General features: G+C 35.1%; 1 protein-coding gene across 3 annotated transcripts in view; it reads left to right on the top strand.

The window, feature by feature from the left end:
• The window catches only part of FAF1 (Fas associated factor 1), a 489,058-nt gene that overhangs the window by 400,946 nt on the left and 73,842 nt on the right, over positions 1–14,270 (top strand). The window lies entirely within an intron of this gene.

Genomic DNA, 14,270 nt, shown 5'->3' on the forward strand with positions numbered 1-14,270 from the left:
AGTCCATTCTTTTCATGACCCCAAGACCCAACAATTTGTTTAACTTTATGGACATTTATACTTGTTAGATTTGGAGTGGTGGCAGGAGGTCAATTTGCAGGAAATGAATTCTGAAGCATATTTACAAAAGAAACGACAATCCAGGAAATCCTGTGCACTATGTGGTTTTTTCACTCACTTTCAGGATCCTCTTACTCTTTTAAATATTGAGGTTGATTAGCAATAAACACATTTTACATTTTTGAAGCACTGTGAGAATTAGTAAAAGATTCCAGAATTCTGAATTTCTCAGTCTCCTGAATATATTCAGTTGGTATAGATGGCATGAGTGTGGAACCTCAAATAAAATAATAATAACAGCAATATTGATCATGACAATAGTACGCAACACTTACTGAATATTTATAATGTGCGAAGCACTGAGCTAAGCACTTTACATATATTATCTCTTGTGATCTCAAAACAACCCCGTGAGGTTGTATATGAGTCACACAGAGTTCTGGCAGAAAACATATGGCACTTTCAAACTGGTTTATATGAGAACAGTTTAACAAGAGAACTGTTTATAAAGGTAAGGGCAGGGTTTATGGAAGTCAGCAGTGGATAGTACCGACTCTAGGACTAAAGGGAGCCATTACCACCTGTAGGCCTAAAGGCCTTGGAGAGGGCAGTATATCGAGAGGACTATATCTGATAGAGGAATATAGTCAGCGCTTGGTGACCTGTTAGGGAGGAAACCAGGGAATAGCTTTACTTTCCTTCCATACTCTGATCTTCTGCTAATATTACCTACCTAACCTGTATGCTCAAAGGTGAGAGAGCCTCCCTAGGCAAAAAGCTAGGTGAAGCATGGATACTGAGGGGCAAATGGGAGATAGTCTAGCACAGATCGGTATTATATTATCTCCACTTTTCAGGTGAGAAAACTGAGAATCAGAAGGGTTAGGGGCGCTTGGGTGGCTCAGTCGTTAAGCGTCTGCCTTCGGCTCAGGTCATGATCCCAGGGTCCTGGGATTGAGCCCTGCATCGGGCTCCCTGCTCCACGGGAAGCCTGCTTCTCCCTCTCCCACTCCCCCTGCTTGTGTTCCCTCTCTCGCTGTGTCTCTCTCTGTCAAATAAATAAATAAAATCTTTTAAAAAAGGGGGGAGTTAAGTTAATTTACCCAAGATCACACGACTAGTAGGACCTATAATAATCTCCAGTGATTATTAGTGCTCTATCAGTCAAAAAATTTCTGGATTTGGAGACTAGTCTAAAGATAAAATATGAAACACATGTTAGCATTTGTTAATTTGAGATGCTCAGTTCACAGGCATTTCTTAAATTGTCCTTCCTAATATTTTTAACTGAAAGAAATTTTTCACGGACAAGTAGGGAGAGTTTGATTTCTGAGCAATGATGAAAAGTTTCCAGCTATAGTGAGTGTTTTCAATATAATGCCCATTAGCTATTGCAAGTGGAAAACATGTAGACAATTTTAATATAAGGTAGAACTATTGTATTTTACCTTACTTGCTTGTCTCTTTCTTCTATTAGACTGAGTTGTATCATATTCACATTTATAACTGTATCCCCTAACAGCGTACCTAGGACAAAGTAGCTACTCAGTAAATGTTATTAAATGATTGAATAAATTAATACTTGGGAAGAATTCACATGAAATAATGTTACTTGAAAAAAATAATTCTTGATTGCAGTGGCATAAAACCTGATGTGTCCATATTAACAAATATGAAAACTTAGAGTGCTGTAACTAGTTTAGAGTTTTATACACTTTAGGTTTCTTTTATTGCTGGAAAAATGATGTTTATAATTTTCTTTAATAGTCAGTGTTTCATTTACTCAAAGAAAAGGTAATCAGGTATATGGTGGAAAGATGTTTATCTGTTACTCTATAAATTGACAGTGACATTTTGAAATAATGAAGTACTGTACTTACTTAGGAATTTGTAATAATAGGTGTGTTGCCATTCAAGATTACGTTTATCCTAGAATAGAGGCATTGATTGACAATAATTCACTAAACACATTCTTCAGCCATTTAAATCTTGAGTCTCATTAGTACTAGATTTACAGATTATGCTGTATAATAATATGAATGCACAATATTTGCATGCATATTCCCAGTTCATTCTTTCATCTTAATTTGTGTTCCTCGTAATTCATTGGTAAAGAAATTGACTTTAATTCCTTTAATACTGAGCACAAAATTTAATATGAGGGTTACAGGAAAAATCCAAGGCTCCATATTAATTGAAATTTTTATTGAAATTTAACTGCAAGAGGTAAGGATTTCTCTTTGTTTTTAGAGTGTCTTCATGAAAGTTATCATTCAATGCATAAGCAGAGTTCCTAAGAAAAGCCTTTCTAGGTTCAAAGACTTGTTTTGGACTATGCGTAGATCATAATGGATTTGGTATCTGCTGAGTATGTGACAAGAAACACTGTCCCTTGTAATTGTGAATTTGCCTTTACTCTTCAAAAAAAATTTCCAGTAACACTTTACCTTAAGCTTACAATGAAAATCAAATTCATAAATAGGTTTGGAGAATGGCTTCCTAGACCTGAATTTATATAAACTTAACTTTGGTTCAGTTACATCCATCACTTCAGTGATTCCATTGTATTAGTACAACCAGGGATACCTATACTATACAGTGTTTTTATTAAATAGAACCAAGCCCAAACATTCATACTCTGAATGATTCTTTAATAGCCCAGAATGGACTAACCTTTATATCACTAATTGTTCTATTTCTAATCAGGAAGTATACATTATATGAGCCTCTTGTTTTGATAGAACTGCCAATATAGCTTTATTCACAGACATTCTCATTAATGGTATTAGTTTGGTTTTTTAAATGTTAACTGAGCATCTGTCAAGTATATAGCACTGGGCTCAGTCTTGGGGACAGAGGTACTTTGCCACAATGTAGGCTTATTGGCAAATATCACTACATGATGGTAGCCTGTTTAGAATCAGAACATGTAGACTCTATTTAGAATCAGAACATTTAGAATCTGTTTATGCTTACAGCCTGGTTCCAAACAGTAGATACTTTCTAACATGTAAATAGATTCAGTTATTTTCATATGTCCTGTTTTCTTTTGCTATTAGTAATCCAGAAACCTTTGATTACTAAGAGTTTATGATACTTAGTTCCTAATCTGTTTATTATTTCATTCATTTCTTTCTTCATCCATTCAATACTTAATTTATTTAGAATCCTGTGTATCATAGGTACAAGGATTACTTCTTTCCAGATTTTCTATTTCTTCCTGATTTACTCTTGTTAGGTTGTATGTTTCAAGGAATTGATCCATTTCTTCTTAAATGATCTAATGTATTTGCATATTGACATATAATGGTTCATAGTAGTCTCTTACAATCCTTTGTATTTCTGTGCTATGAATTGTAATATCTCCTCTTTCATTTCTCATTTTATTTGAGTCCTCTTTTTTTTCTTGGTCAGTCTAGTGAAAGGCTTGTTAATTTTATCTTTTTTAAAAAATCAGCTCTTAGTTTCATTGATCTTTTCTTCTTTTTGAAATATAATTAACATAAAATGTATTAGTTTCAGGTATACAACATTGATTCAATAATTCTATATATTATTCAGTGTTCACCATGATAAATGTAGTCACACTGATCTTTTTATTGTCTTTTAATCTCCATTTCTTTCTGCTCTGATCTTTGTCATTTTTTCCCTTCTGCTAACTTTGGGCTTTGTTCTTTTCATAGTTCCTTGAGATGTAAAGTTAGATTGTTTATTTGAGATCTTTCTTGTTTCTTGAGGTAGGCATTTATCACTATGAGCTTCTTGCTTATAACTTCATTGGCAGTATCCCATAGGTTTTGGTACATTGTATTTCCATTTTCATTTGTCATAAGGTATTTTTTTATTTCTTCTTTGATTTCTTCTTCGACCCACTGGTTGTTCAGCATCATGTTGCTTAAGCTCCACATATTTGTGAATATTCCAGTTGTCTTCTTGTTGTAATTGATTTCTAGTTTCATACCATTTTGGTTGGAAAAAGATTGATATGATTTCAGTCTTCTGAAATTTATTAAGATGTTTTTGTGCATGCCCTAACATATGGTTTATCCTGGACAGTGTTCCATGTGTGCTTAAGATAAATGTGTATTCTGTTGCTTTGGATAAAATGTTATATATATGTTTGTTAAGTCCACTCTGTCCAGCACATCATTTTATTCAAATGTTTCCTCATTGATTTTCTGTCTGGATGATATATCTATTGATGAAATTGGGGTATTAAAGTCCCCTACTTTTATTGTATTGCTGTCTCTTTCTCCCTTTTAGGTCTGTTAATATTTGTTTTCTATATTTAGGTACTCCTATGTTGGGTGCATAAATATTTTAAAAAGGATTCTTTATCCAATGTTTTTTCTCCATAGTTAGTCCCAGATCACAGAAGATAATTTCTCTCATCTTGATTTGTATATTCATTTCATAAATATTTATTGATCTTTTCCTATGTACTAGACACTATGTAAAGCACCAGTACCACAGCTATGTGCAAGATAGATTAGGGCCATTGAGCTTACAACACAGCAGCTCCAATATAGTCTATGAAGTAACCAAGTAGATAAAGCCCCAGGAACATCTAGTCAGAGTGAGCTAGACATGCTTTGTAGGCAACTTGACATAGAGCACACAGAAGGGCTCTTACATTCTCCAGGGCAAGCTATGAGGTAGATAGAACAGGTGAGAATGAAGATAATAACAGCCACTCTTCAGGTTCCTGCTACATGCCAGCCATAGGTATTTCTCAGTATGATTCCTAGACTACCAGAATACTTAGCTACCTACCAAGAATTCCAGGCAGTTAGGTATGACAAGCAATGTAATCAGTTTTGTTAACATTTTCTCACATTTTGAAATGTAAAATAAATGGTGATATCCCTCCAAATCCCGTTTCATTCATCATATCTGTTAAAATCTGTTAGACTGCTCATGTACAAGAAAGATTGCATTGGATATTTTGTTTAGACAAATTCATTTAACTGGGGCAGTTTACTTTGGCTTCTGAACTTTTATGTCATTCACATGTTATTGTTAATTTTGCATTCATTTTTCCTTGCTTAAATTAGTTATATTCTTAATTCCCCAGAATTGATCATGGCTGCAATGTGGTTCATTGAAGCATAAACATAATGATGAAAATAGTATAATAAATATTGTAAATCAGTATAACATAGTTCAAACTAATTCAACATTAGTGTAAACATAATTTAGAGAACTCCAGTGCTAGTATAGATGATGCCAGGACAGCTGACTCCAAATGTAATGATTTCATATTAGGTGCCATAAAAAAGAAAAATTTTTTTGATAGGCGAATATGTGAAAGTTGATTGTATAGAAGAAACAATCCATTTACCACTAGTGCCACTATTTCTGAGGTTTCTCATAAAAGCATGAAGCTTTCAGAGTTTTTGTTTCATTATTAAATAAAGGCCAGTGACCTATCTTTCTGTTAAATCAATGGATTTTTTTCAGTACGAGAGAAAAATAATACCACTAAAAAAAAAAAAATCTTATTGTGCAAGGCAGAGAAGTGACCAAACTACAGATGAGAAATTGTTTACAAAGTGCATTCCTTGAGGTAAAAATGAATGCAAATTCCACTACTGCCAAAAACTAAATTCATCTCCAAAGTTAACAATAAAAAAATACTCAACAAGACAATAGAATGATTTCCTGGGAAAGTACTTTCTCAAATTATACTGTTGAGTGGCATGCAGTGGCAATAGGATGGTTTGTGGAGGAGCAATGACCACATTCTGCATGTTATGCTGCTTTATAGTTAGATTACCACTAAGATGTGCAGAATAAGAATCAGTTCTTAGCATATTGCTATTTGTATGTATACAAGGTAGAAGTAGTCATCACTGTTCATTCTGTTTATCAGTGAGAAATATATATTACAAGAGAAGTTTTTAATTTAATTATTTTGCAAACTTTGAGTTAGACTTAAAAAGATGAGGTAGAATTGGTACTGATGACAAACTATATTTCAAAGGACACCATCCAGAAAGCAAAAGGACAGTCCACAGATTGGGAGAAAATCTTCGCAAATCATATATTTGATAAAGGACTTATATCTAGAATATGTAAATAATTCTTACAACTCAATAATAAAAAGATAAATTACCCCCAGTTAAAAATGGACAAAGAATCTGAAAAGACATTTCTCCATGGGAGATAAACAATTGGCCAATAAGCACATGAAATAATTTTCCACATCATTAGTGATCAGGCAAGTGCAAATCAAAACCACAATGAGATAATACTATTCCACACAAACTGCATTGGCTGGAATCAAAAGATAACAGGTGTTGGTGAAGATATGGAGAAATCTGAACCCTCGTAGACTGCTGGTGGGAATATAAGATGGAGCAGCTGCTTTAGAAAACAGTATGGTAGTTCCTCAAATGATTAAACATCATTACCATATGATCCAGCAGTTTCACTGATAGTCATGTACCTAGAAGAAGTGAAAAGATATGTCCATACAAAAATCTGTGCGTGTGTAGCAGCTTCTTTCTAGATATGTCTCCTGAGGCAAGGGAAACAAAAGCAAAAATAAACTATTGGGACTTTATCAAAATAAAAAGCTTTGGCACAGCAAAGAAAACAATCAACAAAACTAAAAGGCAACCTATGGAATGGGAGAAGATATTTGCAAATGACATATCCAGTAAAGGATTAGTATTCAAAATATATAAAAAACTTATCAAACTCAACACCCCAAAAATGAATAATCCAATTTAAAAATGGGCAGAAGACATGAATGGACATTTTTCCAAAGAAGACATACAGATGGCCAGTAGACACATGAGAAGAAGCTCATCATCACTGATCATCAGGGAAATACAAATCATGACTACAATGAGATATCGCCTCACACCTGTAAGAATGACTAAAATCAACAACACAAGAAACAAGTGATGGCAAGGATGTGGAAGAAAAGGAACCCTCTTGCACTGTTGGTGGGAATGCAAACTGGTGCACTCACTCTGGAAGACTGTATGGAGGTTCCTCAAAAAGTTAAAAATAGAACTGCCCTACAATCCAGCAATTGCACTGCTGGGTATTTACCCAAAGAATACAAAAACACTAATTCGCAGGGATACATGCACTCCTATGTTTATGCAGCAGCATTATTTACAATAGCCAAGATATGGAAGCAGCCCACACGTCCATCCATTGATGAATGAATAATGAAGATGTGGTGTATATATATATATATATATATATATATATATATATATATATATATAGACTACTATTCAGCCATAAAAAAGAGTGAAATCTTGCCATTTGCAACAACATGAAAGGAGCTAGAGAGTATTATGCTAAGTGAAATAAGTCAGTGAGAGAAAGACAAATACCATGATTTCATTCACATGTGGAATTTAAGAAATGAAACAAATGAGCAGAGGGGAAAAAGGGAGGCAAACCAAGAAACAGACTCTTAACTACAGAAACTTATGGTTACCACAGGGGAGATGGGCAGGGGATTGGTCACATAGGTGATGGGGATTAAGGAGTGCATGTGTTGTGATGGGCACCTGGTGTATGGAATTATTGAATCACTATATTGTACACCTGAAACTAATATTATACTATATGTTAACTAACTGGAATTTAGATGAAAACATTAAAAAAAAATCTGTGCATGGTTTAAAGCGACATTATTCATAATAGCCAAGAGGTGGAAACAACACAAATGTCCATAAAGGAACAAATGGGTTAAAAAAAAAAAAAGTGACATATGCATATGATGGAATGCTATTCAGCCATAAAAAGGAATGAAGTTCTGATAGATGCTACAATATCAGATGAATCTTGAAAACATTATGCTAAATGAAGTAAGCCAGTCAGGAAAAAAAAAAAAGAAAAACACAATTAGGCAAGAAAAATAAAAGGCATCCAGATTGGAAAGGAGTAAGTGAAATTATCTATTCAAAAATAATATGATCTTATATGTTGAAAACCCTAAAGATTTCACACAAACTGTTAGCGCTGATAAACACATTTGGCAGAGTTACAGGATATAAAAATTAAAAATCAATCAGTTGTATTTATATACACTAGCCAGGAAGATTTGAAAATGAAATTTAGAAAACAATTTCACTTATGATTGCTTCAAGAATAACAAAATACTTAGAAATACATTTAACCAAGGAGGCCCAAGCCTTGTACACTGAAAACTATAAAATATTGCTGAAAGAAATTAAGAAGACTCAAATAAATGGAACTACTCCCCTGTTCACAGGATTGGAAGACTTAATGTTTAGATGACAACACTATCCAATGCTATCCATAGATGCAGTGCAGTCCTTATCAAAATCCCAAAGGGGTATTTTTTTCAGAAGTAGAAAAACCCATTTTAAAATTCATACGGAACATCAAGAAACCCTGAATAGCCAAAACAATCTTGAAAAAGAAAAACAAAGTTCGTGGATTCATACTTCACAATTTCAAAACTTACCAAAAACCTGCAGTATCAAAACAGTGTGGTACTAGCATAAAGATAGACATAAAGACCAATGGAATAGAAAAGAGAGCCCAGAAATATACAGTTGGTTTTCAACAAAGGCACCAAGACCATTCATGAGGAACAGTCTCATCTGTAAATGGTGCTGGAAAAACTGGATACTCAGACACACACAGAAGTGTGAAGTTGAACACAAACCTAGCACTGTATACAAACATTAACTGAAAATGGATCAAAGACCTAAGTTTAAGACCTAAAACTATAAAACTGTTAGAATACAACACAGAGAAAAATCTTCATGACCTTGGATTTGGCATTAGTTTCTTAAAATATGACACCAAAAGCTCAGATAACATAAGAAAAAAACAGGTAAGTTGGGCTTCATAAAAATTAAAAACTTATTGGTGTATAGAAATGCAACAGATTTCTGTACATTGATTTTGTATCCTGCAACTTTACTGAATCCGTGTATCAGTTCTAGTGTTTTTTGGTGGAGTCTTTTGGATTTTCTATATAGAGTATCATGTCATCTGCGAATAGTGAAAGTTTCACTTCTTCCTTGCCAATTTGGATGTCTTTTATTTCTTTTGGTTGTCTTACTGCTGAGGCTAAGGACTTCCAGTGCTATGTTAAATGGAAGTGATGAGGGTAGACATCCCTGTCTTGTTCCTGACTGTAAAGGAAACTCTCTCAGTTTTTCCCCATCGAGGATGATATTAGCTGTGGGTTTTTCATATATGGCCTTTATTATGTTGATGTATGTTCCCTCTAACCCTACTTGTTGAAGATTTTTATCATGAATGGATGTTGTACTTTGTCAAATACTTTTTCTGCATCTATTGAGAGGAACATATGGTTATCTTTTATTAATATGGTGTATCATGTTGATTGATTTACAAATATTAAACCATCCTTGGAGCCCAGGAGTATCCCACTTGATTGTGGTGAATGATTCTTTTAATGTACTGTTGGATTTGATTTGCTAGTATTTTATTGAGAATTTTTGCATCCCTGTTCATCCAGGATATTGGCCTATAGTTCTCTTTTTTAGTGGAGTCTTTGTTTGGTTTTGGTATCAGGATAATACTGGCCTCATAGAATTAGCTTGGAAGTTTTCCTTCCATTTCTGTTTTTTGGAATAGTTTGAGAAGAATAGATATTAACTCTTCTTTAAATGTTTGGTAGTGGGGCACTTAGGTGGCTCAGTCAGTTAAGCGTCTGCCTTCAGCTCAGGTCATGATCCCAGGGTTCTGGGATCAAGCCCTGCATTGGGCTCCTTGGTCAGTGGGGAGCCTGCTTCTCCTTCTCCCGCTGCCTGCCACTCCCCCTGCTTGTGCTCTCTCTCTCTCTCTCTGTCAAATAAATAAAATCTTTGATAAATAAATAAATAAATGTATGTTTGTTTGTTTGTTTGGTAGTGGTGCAGTCGGTTAAGCGTCCAACTCTTGGTTTCAGCTCGGGTGGTGATCTCAGGGTAGTGAGATCAAGCCCTGGTTTGGGCTCTGCACTCATCAGGGAGTCTGCTTGGGACTCTCTCTCCTTCTCCCTGAGCCCCTCCCCACTGCTCTCTCTCTTTCTCTCAAATGAATGAATATATCTTTAAAAAAAAAAAAAGTTTGGTAAAATTCCCCTGTGAAGCCATCTAGCCCTGGCCATTCGTTTGTTGGGAGATTTTTCATTACTCATTCAGTCTCTTTGCTGGTTATCAGTCTGTTCAAGTTTTCTATTATTTCCTGTTTCAGCTTTGGTAGTTGATATGTTTCTAGGAATTTATCCATTTCTTCCAGGTTGTCCAATTTGTTGCCATATAATTTTTCATAATATTGTCTTATAATTGTTTGTATTTCTGTGGTGTTGGTTGTTATTTCTCCTCTCATTATCAACAATAGCCAAATTATGGAAAGAGTCCACATATCCATCGACTGATGAATGGATAAAGAAGATGTGGTGTGTACACACACACACACACACACACACACACACACACACACACACACGATGGAATATTACTCAGCCATCAAAAAGAATGAAATCTTGCTATTGCAACAACATGGATGGAACTAGAGTGTATTATGCTAAGTGAATTAAGTCAGTCAGAGAAAGACAAATACCATATGATTTCACTCATATGTGGAATTAAGAAACAAAACAGATGAACATAGGGGAAGGAAAAATTAAAAAAAGATAAAAACAGAGGGAGACAAACCATAATATACTCTTAAATGGGATGACTGAGTGGCTCAGTCAGTTAAGCATCTACCTTTGGCTCAGGTCGTGATCCTGGGGTCCTGGGATTGAGCCCCATGTCGGGCTCCCTGCTCAGCAGGGAGTCTGCTTCTCCCTCCCCCTCTGCCCCTCCCCACCATTCATGTGCTCTCTCTCACAGTACACTCTAGCTCTCTCAAATAATTAAATAAAAATTTTTTTTAAAAAGAGACTCTTAACTGTAGAGAACAAACTGAAGGTTGCTGGAGGGGAAGTTGGTGGGGTGATGGGCATTAAGGAGGGTACTTGTTATGATGAGCACTGGATGTTATATATAATGATGAATAACTAAATTCTACTTCTGAAACCAATATTATACTATATTTTAGCTAATTTGAATTTAAATAAAATTTAAAGAATTTTTCTTCTAAAGAAAATTTTTCTTTTGGAAGAAAAAAATGATTTAAAAGGAAAAAAGATGTGAGATATATATACATACCTATGTGTGTGTGTATATATATACACATATATATAATGGAATACTCAGCCATAATGAAAAATTGCCATTTGCAATGACATGGATGGAGCTAGAGAGTATTATACCAAGTGAAATAAGTCAGAGAAAGACAAATACCATATGATATCACTCATGTGGAATTTAAGAAACAAATGAGCAAAGTGGGGGGAAAGAGAGAGGCAAACCAAGAAACAGACTCAACTATAGAGAACAAACTGATGGTTACTGGAGGGAAGCAGGCAAGGGGATGGGTTAAATAGGTGTTGGGGATTAAGGTGGGCATTTCTTGTGGTGAGCACGGAGTGTTATATGTAAGTGATGAATCACTAAATTCTACACCTGAAACTAACATACAGTTACACTGTGTGTTAACTAGCTGGAATTTAAATAAAAACTAGGAGAAAAAAATTAAAAACTTTTGAGCTTCAAAGGACACTATTGAGAGAGTGAAAAGACAACCCACAGGATGGAAGAAAATACTTTGAAATCATATATGAAAAGGGTTTAATATCCAGAATATATAAAGAACTCCCATAACTGAACAACAAAAGGCAAACAGCACAATTCAAAAATGGGCAAAGAACTTGAATAGACATTTCTCTGAAGACATTCAAATGGCCAACAAGCACAAAAAAAAATGTTTGACATTATTAGTCATTAGGGAAATGCAAATCAAAACCACAAGGAAATACCACTTCACATCCTCTAGGATGGCTATTATCAAAAAGAATGGAAATTAACACAAATCAGCAAGGATGTGGAGAAAGTAGAACCCTTGTATGTTGCTGATTGGAATGTAAAGTGGTGCAGACACTGTGACAGTTTGAGATTCCTCAAAAAGTTAAACATAGAATTACCAGATTACCCAGCAATCTACTTCCAGGTATAAATACCCAAATAATTGAAAACAGGGACTCAGACACTTGTTCACAACAACCAAAAGGTGGAAACATTCACCAGCAGATGGGGTATATTTAATGCCACTGAATCATAAACTTAAAATAGTAAATTGTATATTATGTATATTTTACCATAATAAAAAAAGAAAACACTAACAACATGCATGGATGTTTAGTGCTTTTGAGCTGAGAAGTGAGAGGTTGCTGTGGGCTGGCAACATGAGAAGTTCCTGATTCTTGGGCTCGGTACTTGCCGGAAACTACTGGGAACTGACACAGAGTGGAAAAGTTTCCACCCCTGCTTTCATGAGCTTTAATCCTGAGCAGTTTTTCATTCTGTATTAAATTCCAAACTTTTACTTCTTAGGGAAGCAAGGATGTCAGTTGATGTACCTTAAAAAAGAAAGCAAGAATGTGTTGAGTACCTGCTAGTGCCAAGCACTATGTTAGATACTTCCTGCAAATAATCACTTTTGGTTTTCATGATAACCTTGTGAAATAGTTATTATCCCCATTTTATTGACAAGAAAACTGAGTCATATAGTAGTTATAGTTTGCCCAAAGTCACACAACTGTGTCAAAACCAGAATACGTACTTACGTGCTTTTCATGCATCATGATCCTTTGTAAAGCTGAGTTACATTTAAATTGAAGATTTGGGGCGCCTGGGTGGCTCAGTTAGTTGGGCGACTGCCTTCGGCTCGGGTCGTGGTCCTGGAGTCCCGACCCGAGCCGAAGGGCTCCTGCATCGGGCTCCCTGCTCAGCGGGGAGTCTGCTTCTCCCTCTGGCCCTCTTCCCTCTCGTGCTCTCTCTCTATCTCATTCTCTCTCTCAAATAAATAAATAAAATCTATAAAAAAAAATTTAAATTGAAGATTTGTAGGATAAATGAGCACTGAGTGTTATACGCAACTAATGAATTGTTGAACACTACGTCAAAAACTAATGATGTACTATATGTTGCTTAATTGAACGTAATAATAAAAAAAAGATCTAAAGATTTGTAGGATTAATGAAACAGTGCCCTTATCAAGATTAGGTAGAATCAGAGTGGGCTGACCTGAAGAGCAGGTCAGACATTCCTAGATTCCCAGATACCATATTCACTTGAGTAGAATAAGAAAGTTTGTCATAACTGTCTACTCTTGTGCATGGAATAATGCTCACTGTTAAAAAGTTTTATCCACACCCTATTTATTTACATTTGTTGCTCTTAAATTGCCTGCTGATGGATTTGTTCAGCCATGCTTGACACCTCAGAGTAGAAGTTAATAATTTGTCGTATATGAAACTAATGTAAAGAGATTTATGACTGAACATTGGCATTACAATTCAACACACCTGTTCTGAGCCAGCCCTTCACATTTTTTCCTTCCTTTGCCTGAGGTAGAGACTTCTTCATGGATTACAGTAACACTTTTTGACAAGCTTAGACTGGGTGGAGCTGCCTTGTAATGACAGAACACAATTGATGATATCTCAGTAATGCATTCTTTTTTGATTTGGGCTGTCAACATTTATTACTGTAAAGGCACTCATTGTTAAACAGCTGGCCCAACCTGTCCAGTTTTTGTTTTTAGTAGAAGTCGAGTCTAACAAAATATGTTTATTTTTCTAGTTATGCAATATTAGCTAGTTTGGGGGTGGAATATATGTAGAATAAAAATTCTTTTGTGTACCATTGTTTTAATTTTAGTGTTCTCCAGATAAAAAATTAAAACCTGCTGTTTTTTCTAAAGTGTTCTCAAGTGGCTGTTGAGACCTTCCCAATGTCATAAACCTGACAGGCATCCAAAGAAAACGTTAACTGAAACTCTCTTAAGGCACATCTTTAAAAACGATTCAGAAGAAACTTTTCCTGTCTTAAATATGACACTACCTAAATCCTTATCTTTAGAGACAGGTCTATTCCTTGCAAATTTTTCTTTCCCACTGGGCAGTATATCTAATTACCTCTCATGCCAGCAAACAGGTAATTGCAATATAGTATGAAAACATATCAGTGCCACTAAGTAAAAGATAGAGGTGACACAAAAGAAGACTTCTTAGAGGAGGAAACATTTAAGTCTTAAAGGATGATACATAGATGTTCACCAGGTAAACCATCATTAATTCATTTCTTTGG

Source organism: Eumetopias jubatus, unplaced genomic scaffold (genome assembly GCF_037043125.1).
Source record: "Eumetopias jubatus isolate StellerSeaLion01/CBP00866 unplaced genomic scaffold, mEumJub1_p1.0 scaffold_4, whole genome shotgun sequence".
NCBI lineage: Eukaryota > Metazoa > Chordata > Mammalia > Carnivora > Otariidae > Eumetopias > Eumetopias jubatus.